The sequence below is a fragment of the Salmo salar genome, chromosome 02 (genome assembly GCF_965601325.2).
Source record: "Salmo salar chromosome 02, fSalSal1, whole genome shotgun sequence".
NCBI lineage: Eukaryota > Metazoa > Chordata > Actinopteri > Salmoniformes > Salmonidae > Salmo > Salmo salar.
The window spans coordinates 53529027-53540405 of NC_138292.1; the positions used below are offsets into that span (position 1 = coordinate 53529027).

Below are 11379 nucleotides of genomic sequence, written 5' to 3' on the forward strand. Positions count from 1 at the left end.
GATATTTGTTATAAACATGGTAGTATTAGTGTTTTTTTTAGGTTTGTGCTAAATGTGTCCACTATTGGAGGAAAGGGATCTGTATAGGGTGTGTGTGTGTGTTTTATTATGGGGTGGTATAGGATGGAGGCAAAAAAAAACAGTTTCAGTCTTAGGTTTTACTTTTCTTCTTATCCATCTCTGCATGCTGCATCTGCTGTGGGAAATATTTAAACTTCATACATGAAAAAGAGAAATAAACTATTTGAAAGTTGTTAAGAGGCTGTTAATTGTGTGACAATACATGTGCTGTGTGCATTATGTATCTATGCATTATGACTGTTGCAAGGTGGTGCTTAAATTAGAATTAAGGCAGTTGTGAATGCGCTTTGATAGAATGCCAGCCGATTTGTTAAAGACCAGCAGCAAAGGGATATTTGTCCTATGAAAGTGGGGGAAATGTGTTTTATATTGATGATTAGTATCCCCACATGAATGACACTGTTTTCATTAATAGGACAACCGTAATTCTATTGTACTGAAAAATGCACTCAACCAAGCAGGAGCAGAATGCACAGATGGTCATGGGTATGTTATTGTTATACTCTAAACTGACCGCTAGATGGCAGCATAAGAGAACTAAAAATGTTGCTATTGAGTGTGGGCGATTCTCAAATATTTTCCTTGTGTCCTCTCCTTGTCTCCTCAAAATGGTTCCTTCTCTCAGGCCTTGTTTTTAGGAGGCGAAAAGACGTGTCTTCAGAGTAGTGCAGAGGGTAGTGTGTACGGCCCAGTACATCACCAGGGCCAAGCTTCCTGCCATCCAGAACCTCTATACCAGGCGGTGTCAGAGGAAGGCCCTAAAGATTGAGACTCCAGCCACCCTAGTCAGACTGTTGTCTCTGCTACCGCGCAGCTTCTAACACCAAGCCATAAGACTCCTGAACATCTAATCAAATGGCTACCGAGACTATTTGCATTGCCCCCCCCCTTACACAGCTGTTACTCTGTTATCATGCAGTCACTTTAATAACTACCTAGATGTACATATTACCTCGACTAACCGGTACCCCCTGTATATAACCTCGCTATTGTTATTTTACTGCTGCTCTTTAATTATTTCTTTTATTTCTTACTTTTTAGGTATTTTTCTAAACCAACAATGTGGTTAATGGCTAGTAAGTAAGCATTTCACTGTAAGTCTACACCTGTTGTATTTGGTGCATGTGACAAATAAAATTTGATTTGATTATTAGTTACTGAACGGCTAATCACGAGCTTGCCTCGGACTTAATATCTTGACACACTTTCTGAATAAGATCAGAATTAATTAGACTTACTAATGAAAGATTAAAGCAGTGTCATCTTGAGTGCTGCATCTTCAATTCACATTGCCTTCTGTTGCATGCAAGCACTGCACCCTACTTTTTTAGTATTAAAAAAAACGGGGAAAGAAGAGGCAGAAAATGTATCGGAAGCTGGGTTTGATTTCAAGCTCAAGGCCACTGGAAAACCATCAATTGTAATCAGATACCCTTTATTTTACACCCCCAAAAGTACCCATGTATGTGTGCGCTCACACATGCATCATACTTCACCAGTGAACTAGATTCCCCTTCCCTCAGATAACGTGTCGGTTTCCTGAACGGTCCTAATTGAGCTCATGCAGAATGTGGCCAGTTGTGCCCGTCACTGCCAATTAAAATTCCCATTTGTATTCCTCAGCCGAGCCACACATGGACCTCCGAAAGACTGCCATTCTCATGGAACCTGCTCATCTGTTTGTGATTTGGACTTTCAGCGAGTCTCCAGATTTATTTTTACACAACCCAACATGAAAGACACCAAGAGCCAACTTCAAAAATGCCATTTTGGCCCCTCCAAATAATCTCGCCAAATGGCTGAACCCTACACAAATACAATTACGACCAATGGGTAATTTCAGACGTTATTTGAGGGGGCGAATTTCCTTTGATTTCAACAGGTCTAGAGTTGTTTTGTTTTTTGGGACAAGTGTGAAGTCGATTCCATTGCGTGGTTCTTCAGATGGAGGATACAATGAAAATTGACCTTAGTATGAATAATGCATAAACTACATTTATTGTACCTAACACAGTTTGTTGAACATTTAAACATGTTGCATCTAAAAGCTTTCATTGAACATTAGACAAAGACCACAGTTGTTCTTAGTAATTCCCAGCAGTCCGGATGGCCTTGGATAAATATCCTGTGGAAGAAGCGCCAACGGTTGCACCTTTATTCTTACGAAAGGAAACCGTACTCGATTTGAACCTCTGGTTGATCTTGAGGACCTTTATACTGTAAGGAAAACCTCTGGGAGGCTTAGTAGCTCAGGTTACTGAAAATGCCACAATGTGAAAAGGGACAGCACAAGTTGGAATGAACTCCAGATCCTACAGTTACACGAGCATGGGGGGGGGAAACCAGCCTCATTTGTACAGATGTCATAATCAATTTCTCTGAGGTGTGAACGACTAAACCAGAACTTCTAGACCAGAACCCATAGCTCAACCTGAAGCAAACTGCCGAGCAGTAGAGAGAGTTACTGTAGGTTGGCTTTGGAGTGTGAATATAGAAAGAGATTGGTGAGAGTTGCTTGACAGGATCGGCGTCAATTACAATTGAAATGTGGTGAAGTACAAATTGTTGATCGTAATGGACACATCTCTCAAGCTTTGACATTGAATTTGGGGAAAAAATATTAGCCTTTGAGAAAAGTAGTTTTTTCATCAATGTCTGTCATTCTTGAATCGTGTGATGGAATTCCCCCCTAAAAAGAGAATGTATAGCTTTCCAAAAACCCAACTCCCTTGGTGATAGGTTCCCTGTTAATGAAAACCACTCTCTGACTGATCTCCCAGCTGAGCTTCATGTGGGTCTGATTTACTCTGGGCTACTTAGTTCCACTAAATGTCATGCGACCCAATAGTTTATTTAGTGATTATGTCGGTTTTCCAGCTTTTTTAATGAGGTTCGCTCGTAAGTTGCCTGTGCCCTATGGGTGTTCAAAAGCCATTTTCATCAAATGACCTGTATATTTGTTTGCTGTACAATAAAATCAACAAGTTGGGTAATAAGAATTACTGATTGAGCGTTCAAGATTCTTCACCTCGCATGGGAACCATGGTCGTTAATATCCAAAATACTTATTTTTGATTATCCGACTAAGTTTCTGATGGACTCCACCACCGGAGTTGAGCAGAGACCAGGCTTTGTGGAATACAGCTCAGACTATATCGATTTGCACAAAGGTCAATACTTAAATTATGAAACGCCTCCCTTGTACTTATGTTTGTCCTTTGTAGTTGCGTGCCTTTTTGTTTGCTGAAATCCTTTATTTTTAAATAAACGTTAATCAAATACAACCACCGACCGTTTTCTAGTTTCTATTTCTCGAGGATGGCAACAGTGTGAATATGCATGTGACAGTTGAACCTCCGATAACGCAGGTCTGTCTCCAAATACTCATAAAATCACACGTTCTACAGATGGTGTAAAGTTGCCATCCTCGAGAAACAGAAACGAGCAAAGTCTGCGCTTGTATTTGATTACCGTTTAATAAAAAAGTATGGATTTCAAACATAGGTACAAGGTAAGCATTTCGTAATTTACATTTTTTTTAAACTATTGACCTTGGCCGAATCAATATATTCTGAGATGAATTCCACAAAGCCTGGTCTCTGCTCAACTCCATTGGTGGAGTTAATCAGAAACCCAGCACCATGGAGTTGAGTTTAGTCAGCAAATGTTGTACCAAAAGTCTGTAGTTCTTTCACTATGCAGCTTTAAAGAGACCAAATAAATGAACTACCATCTATCAAGAATAAACTTGGTCTCGGCATCCATCCTAATATTAATCCAGTGAGATAATAACACTATCAGCATCCCATGTCAATGAGATTTGATATTGCTCAAATGACATGCAAGCTTTCAGGTTTCCCTGAGATGGGTGAACTGACTGATCAGTTGTTTCAGGCAAAGCAACAAAGAGTTATGTTAAGAGGATGTGATTTGACAGAGATTACAGGATATCAAGACAGAGGACCCTAAAGTGAATATTCCCTCTCCTTCCTCGTGCCCAACCACCCGGTACAACGTGTGTACGTCTGCCCCAAATGGTACCCTATTCCCCATATATTGCACTACTTTTGACCAGAGCCCTATGGGCCTTGGTCAAAAACAGTGCACTTTATAGGGAATAGGGTGCTATTTGGGATGAAGGAAGCCTAGAAGTATCAGTGTCCTCACTGATTGGGATGAGACTAATTAATGGAACACTGTGAATTGGGGCAAAGAAGGGGTCATTGGGAGTTCATTGCAATTCTCAGATAACGTAATTTCACCTGAAACATTATCGTCAGTAAACACTTTCGGGCCATCTTGCTCTAGGTGTCAGGTGGGCCATAAAACCACAAACTGTTCCAGTTAGGTGTGTCGTGTAGGGGGTGATATCAACACAACAACAAACATTGTAATAGAGAACTGTGAATTAGTTATTTACATTTGGCAAGGGAGGGTCTAGTCAAATTCCTTTACAAACAGATAATTGTTTCAAATTAAACAGCGTTGTGAGACAATAGCGTTGTGATTAAGTCCGGTAGGTAGGAGATTGGCATCTTGGTGCCACTGATTTGCAGCAACAATGCTGTGCACCCAGACTACCGGTACAGTTACACACCTGTCTGATGATAACGCGACTCTCCTTACATGTGCCCCAGCCAGAGTGGGTAGCAAGCCTATCTCTCCATCAGACAGCTGCCAGCCTACTAATGAAGGGACCTGACGAGTCCGTCCGGATGGGTTGACTGCATAGGCTGGGCTGCTGAACACGGTGCTTCGGAGCACTCCTCGGATGAAACTGAAACGCACTGAGTGGTGTGTGTGCTGGGTTGAATGGTTTGCCAATCTTCATAAACTTAAAGATGCAGTCCCAGATCTTAAGTACTTACAAATTTATAACATATACGAATTGCAACAAAAAATAATACATTTTGGGGACCCTTTTCAAAATTACTGTGTGAAATTATACAAAATCCATGGAGCATTATTTTAACAGTAAGATTCCGTTAATGTATTGAGTGGTGTGTGTGTGTGTGTGTCTGCGCTGGATTGAAGGGTTAACCATAGACATTACAGTAAGATTCCTTTATTGTCTCTAATGTCAATGGTTTGTCCCATCAAGACGGTGAGCAGAGCTTGCAGACAGACCAACACAGCTCCTCGAATAACCAAGTGTAAAGGATCTATGTAATAAAGTGATACATGGTGTGATTGAAGTGGGGCCAAATCCAAACGAGCGGACTGTTCAGTCAGGGCCAGATCCTGAGGCTCCCACGGTGCAAACTGATATTCGACTATGGCTGAAGGATTCATAAGATCCCAAGTTACAGGACCCTGAAAGGGTTCAGGTCTCTACTCACACGCTCTACCAGACTGCATGTGTGGTGTAGTCGAAGGCAAAGCCACTTTAAAACCTTTCTAAAGCCCTGTTTATACCTGGTTCTAACATGCATCATTTGTTCTTATCTTGTCCACATACTGATTGTCCCCACATTTTTAGACAGGTGTAGGCAATTAAAAGATGCATTGTGATCTAATTTTGATCAGATCTTCCTGACCAACTCCGGAGGTAGTCGGGGACCCATTGTATCTGGATATCAATCAAGTGTATACAGATCTGGATAATCAAACTATTGAAATCATCATTATACAGGTCTCTAAATTAATTAGCAGGTAGCGCCATTGGCTTATGGCATCATTTGTCTTCTTTCAAAATAATGTTTATTTATTAATAAATTAACATTATTTTGAAAGAATATCTGTCAAAAAATGTGCATACAGGAAGGAACCAGGATATCTGGTCACAATGTGGACAGACAAGACACACATTTTACTGCCATGTGTAGACGCAACGGCTATGTGGGCACAATCAGAATGTGGATAGGATCAAGAGAAAGGATAGATGCTAGCACCAGGTATAAACAAGGCTTAAACAATCAGTGCATCCTAAAGGGCACCCTACTCCCTATTTAGTTCCCTATGGGCCCTGGTCAAAAGTAGTGCACTACACAGGGAATAGGGTGCCGTTTGGGACGTAGACCATCTCTTGAAAGCACTACTTATTACTATGTGTGCCGGTCCTAAAGGAGCTCATCGTACTGTGTTGACTGTTGCATCAGACTGGTTATTTTGTGCTTTGTGACAGTAGCTCTGTTGTATTCCACAAAAATAAATGATGGTATGCTAAAGAAAGAGTGACCCTACATGACACAGAAACAAAAGGGCACTAGATGTCACTGCTGTACAGAAGATAGTATTGTCTGGAAAGGGGTGGGTGGGAATCCTTTCGCAACTTTAATATCTATGTGCCATCTTTTCAGGCAGTTTCATTATTGTGCAAATGACAAACATATAAACAATGTAAAACATTTTTTAAAATACAAGATAAACATAATATACAAACATATGATCGTTTTTCTGACAAAACACGAGTCGCCTTGTGCTCTATATCAGAAAACCGCTCATGTTGTAATGCTATGCTAATTTACAAAACTGATATAATGAACAATATAATGAAAAAGTGACAGGACAGGCTTAGCCAATTCTGCAAACACAACTGGTAGCATACTCCCTGAAAATAGGTTATTGTTTCAACAAAAAAAAAGTTCCTTTGTTAACAGTTAATAGATTAATGTAAATAAGAACATTTATATTAAAACTATTAAAATCTTATTCAGGAATGGATTGAGTGACGTAAATTATGAGTTGAACACAGACAGGCACAGCAGCTCTAGCCTCGTACAACCATCCTGGACTAGCGAGCTTACGTTCTGTTTGGCTACGAGATCAGGATGGTAGTACGAGGCTACAACAACTCTATAGTAAGTCTACTTTCAAGAGCTCTGTATGGTCAGTCTAGCACAAGTCAACGTTTCGAGTAAGCCAACACTGTCCAACTATGATTCTGAATCTTCTTGTATATGTGCACTGTACCAGCCTCAGGTTGGAGCCCTTAGGTTGTGGGCCGTCTGCATCCGTTGCCGTCTCCTCTCCATGGCCTGCTGTTTCTTCAGTTCAATCTCCACCACAGAACATTTCCCAGCTGCTTGGGTTGAAGCGAAAGCTGAAAAAAATGATAGGCAGATGAGTCAGAGAAGGGTTACACCATCATTGACTCTCAGTGAAGTACAAGTCTAATGAATGACTTACTATTTTATCACAGCAATAGAAGATGCTTTAATCGAACGTCCACATAAAATAATGCATGGACCTCATAAAACATGCATTGACGACAATACGTTTCAAGTTGAGATTCCATCCTTTTTCACAGCTGCATAACATATTTCTTTGCCGTCTCAAGACAACTCAAGGTAGCTTACCTTTGTTGGTCACAGGGATCACGGGGTTGGACGCGCAGCCAGACGGTCTCTTAAAGGTGAACTGAGCGCGGGTTTCAGTCACATTTACAGGTGACGGGAATGATGACGGCCGCGCTCCACTCCCAGTGCCTTGTTGATTAGCTGTGCTCCCAGCTACACAAGTGCTTTTGACCCGAGTACTTTCATATGGCCCTTCTCCCGCTGCAGGGTTCTGTGGCCTATACGTGGAGTTAGCGCTAGCATTTCCAGCTGAGGCACTGTAACTCGGTCTTTTAGAACCAGAGACCACAGTAACAGGTACTTTGTTGTTATTGAGAGAGTGGGTGAAAGTGCTACCGTTCCAGGGGGCCGATTGTGAATAAACTGAAATGTTGGGATATTTGGATTGTGTGGTCTCAGTCGTTTGATTTACATCGTATCTGGTGCTATTCAAAGGTGCAGAGACAGGGACAAACTTCTGTCTTTCTGTCTGATTACTGGGCAGGGATTGGGAGCGTGTGATAACAGGGTCCTCCATGCTCTGTACCTGGCTTTCCAGGCTATCACATGCTTGGCACAATAGGTCGTCGTCTTTGTCATCCCAGATGGAGTCAGAAGCAAAGAGAGAGTCCAAGTCGTCTTCTGGGAAGATGCTGTGGCTAGCTAGATCCTTGATGATACCCGTTCCCTTCATATTGTTGTTCTCTGTGGGCTTGTGGTAAGAGCTATTCTCAACCTGAAGGGGCCACATTGAATAAGAGTTGGTGAAGGTTGATGTGCTTGAGCTGGTTGAGATCGATGTACTTTGAAAAAGAGGCACCTGCGGCCAAGTCTTTATTCCATTAGACCGGTGCTGCGTTCGCTGGCTAAGTTGGTAACTGGACTCCATTGACTGAGCTTTGATTGGAAAGAGACTTGGTTGGTTTTGCTGTACGTTCCTATGTGGTGCTGGTTTGACAGTGTCGGGGACATTCCCTACTTTTGGTAATGCCTCTGAGAGGATACTTTTTGCTTGTACATTAGGATTTGCTTCAAGCGTGAATGTTTTTCTGTTTTTCACAGTTTCATTCTGTCCTTTAGACACAGCTGGTTTTATGTCTCTACTTCCTTGAAGAGCATTTTTGGAAATGGCTGAGGGGTTGTTGTTTTCATGTTTTGTTTCATTCGACCCTCTTTGGGTCGAACAATGATTAGGAGCGGCAAAGAGGTCTGGGTTTTGGGTCATCTCAAATACCAGCGAGTCATCTAGCAAAATGTCCTTTTCCCAGTCGTCGTCAAAGTTATTATTTGCTGAGCTTCTTTTGATAGGATGCGATGAAGAGACAGTCGAAGTGTGGCCATGTATGGAATCAGGATATTTTCCAGGAATTACTTTGGAGGACACAGTGGGAGCAGTCTTCACCTCCAAGGACTGTGGCAATGAATTCTGACTTAAGTTCAGACTTATGTGTTGAGTTGGTCCATCAAATAAAAAATCCAAATCATCTTCCATCTCATGGTCAGGTAGTATCTGGTCTTTGGAGTTTCTCATGCTGTTTGTTTTAAGGGCAGACTGTGTGCTTTCAGGTGTGACACTACTCAGTAAGGGCGGAGGCTGGTTCTCGTTGCCATCTAAATCCAATATGTCCTCCGAGTCTGTCCTCCGAAGCTCCAAACTCTGCTTGTGCATATCATTGACTCGTTCTTCGTCTTGCCGAAACATGTTGAAATCAAACTGTTTCGCCAACTTTAAAAGGTCCTCCACTCCATTTGTCCTGTACGGAAATAAATATATTTTTTTAGCTATTTGCAAGTGACAAGCTCTGTTCTAATAACCGTACAATGCAGGAGAGAGGGGGAGTATGTTATATTGTCTTGGGGATTACCTTGGGGATTTCTTATTGGCCCTGGGCTGCTGCATCTCTGGGGTGCAGGGTATAGCACTGTCTCCAATCCACTGGAGCAAGGATGACTCTGGAACTACAGGTCTCCCATGCTTAAATAAGATCAATTATAATAATATTACTACAGTAAATATTTCAGAATAACATAGTATCTGTGAGTATTGAACAGCACTATACTAAGAAAGAGCCCAAAGAAAAAGAGTGGATATATGATGAAGTATGAGAAAACCACATCACTGGGTCTAGTAATGAACATTGTTCTAGTTTGAACATTTTAATACATTTATTTGACGGCACACTTGTGGCTAGCTAGCCAGAGTGTTACCAACCTTGGGAGCTATTCTGTTGACGATTTCGGAAATGTCCACAATTCCAACATTTGCAGAGTTCTTCTTGCCTCTTTTGCTAACTAAGAAAGAACATGAAAAGAAGTTAAGACAGATAAGGTGAGGCAAACTTTAAAAATTGATTATCACTGCTTAGCCTGGCAACACGTATAGTTATATTGACATGTAAATATAATTGCCTGTCCTAAGGGGTGAAGGGGAAGTTGCATCCCAAACGATATCCTGTTGAAGTTCTGATTCATTAATTGGCGACTCTCCTTTGTTGAATACATTGTTGTATCTTGATCTTGTCACACGAGTTGGCTTCTTGAAATCTGATGGTAGATATGTGAATGATTATGTAATTGTAATTGGCTCACGTGGTAACAGTTAGCTAACTAACTAAACAAAACAAAAAAGTAGCTAACTACATGCCATTAACTCCTAGCTAGTCAGCGGACTAAACTTCCTTCAACATGGAGCGGAGTTTAGTCCACTACTAGCTAGTTGGCTTTAGGGACCATCTAACTAGAAAATAACTAACGTTATAACTAGCTAGCAACGTTTGTAGATCAACACTGCACATTAGTTAGCTAGGTACGGTGCACAGCTAATAAGCGGTTTTCATTGCTTACGTTACAGGAAGAGCTAGTTAGCTGAATCGGTGACTGATCAATTCAACACATCATTCATGGCTTGCAAGCTACCGACCTCGACAGGTTTTTGGAGAATCAATGAGAGATGGAGTTGCCTGCGTTTGTTTGAGGCTTCTCCTCAGTCGGTTTGTTTTCGGTTTCCCTCCACCTTGCTGGCTCTCGTCTGAACCAGCTGTCATTCCCGACGCGGACGTATCACAATATTTTCGCCATTCTGTCATATTGTTCGCAGGGATAGTAACTGACATTTATAATGAAACTTTATATAAAGATATGTAGGTACCAGAATGTCTTTAGATACATCGTGTAATAGCGAGATATAGACAACTTGTTTTGGAACAACATCAGAGATTCAAACATTCCGCCATGTTGTTCCCATGATTCAGTTCCACTTCCGTTTCAGAAAGTTTTTTTTTTCGAGGGCATCCAATTTGCGTTGTTGCTGCGCATCACATGCAAGCATGCATAGAGATACAAGGACAACATACAACTAAAACAGCTCCTGTTCCGAATTGGAATGTTAGCTTTGTTAGGAATTATTTTGTACAATTTGGTTAAATAAAGGATACATGAAATTGTTATTTATTTATTATTATTATTATGTATCTATATATTCAATAGCACAGTCCATGTTTATTATGTGGTCTAGATCTTAATATGGCACAGCTTTCTCTGAAACCAGTGCCAGGTTATCATCAAGCCTATCATCCCACCTGCTGCCTTAACTAACTAGGCCTACTGTTATTATGATAGATTTTATAATGTAACTTGAATGTAATGTAAATGGATTATGTCTATTTTTTTTTTTACAAGCAATGACTTTCAGAATGGACATTCCTTTTTGTTCTTGAAAAAATAATAACTTATGAGAAATTGTATTGTATGAATTGTATTCCCATTTTTGTCCTGGCACCTCATCAGGCTCTTTCTCTGAAAAGACTGGAGGCAATGTCTGCTGCTGCTGCTGCAGCACGGTGAAAAGTCACAGTAACACCCTCTGTCACACCAAATGTGAACACTCCACCCAAATGATAGTGAGATGAAAGAGCAGGGGCCATAGGCCCGTCACTTCCAATTTAGGTATGAAGCGTCAAACCCGCAGCCAGGAGATGCCTTGGTGGCCTCTTTTGTTGGAAAATTCAAAACCAAAATGTCA

At 41.1% G+C, this 11379-nt stretch overlaps 1 non-coding gene across 2 annotated transcripts; it reads right to left on the reverse strand.

Annotated features, from left to right (window-relative positions):
- Window positions 1–6327: 6327 nt before the first annotated feature.
- LOC106585998 (uncharacterized) lies at window positions 6328–10624 on the reverse strand. Of its 2 annotated transcripts, none has more exons than XR_014381350.1 (6): window positions 10279–10624; window positions 9768–9902; window positions 9571–9650; window positions 9224–9333; window positions 7380–9112; window positions 6328–7123 (listed from the first exon to the last, which is right to left on the reverse strand). It is a non-coding gene; the product is annotated as an uncharacterized LOC106585998 (transcript). The 2 variants fall into 2 exon arrangements; XR_014381351.1 differs by having other exon boundaries at window positions 10203–10624.
- Between the last annotated feature and the right edge of the window lie 755 nt (window positions 10625–11379).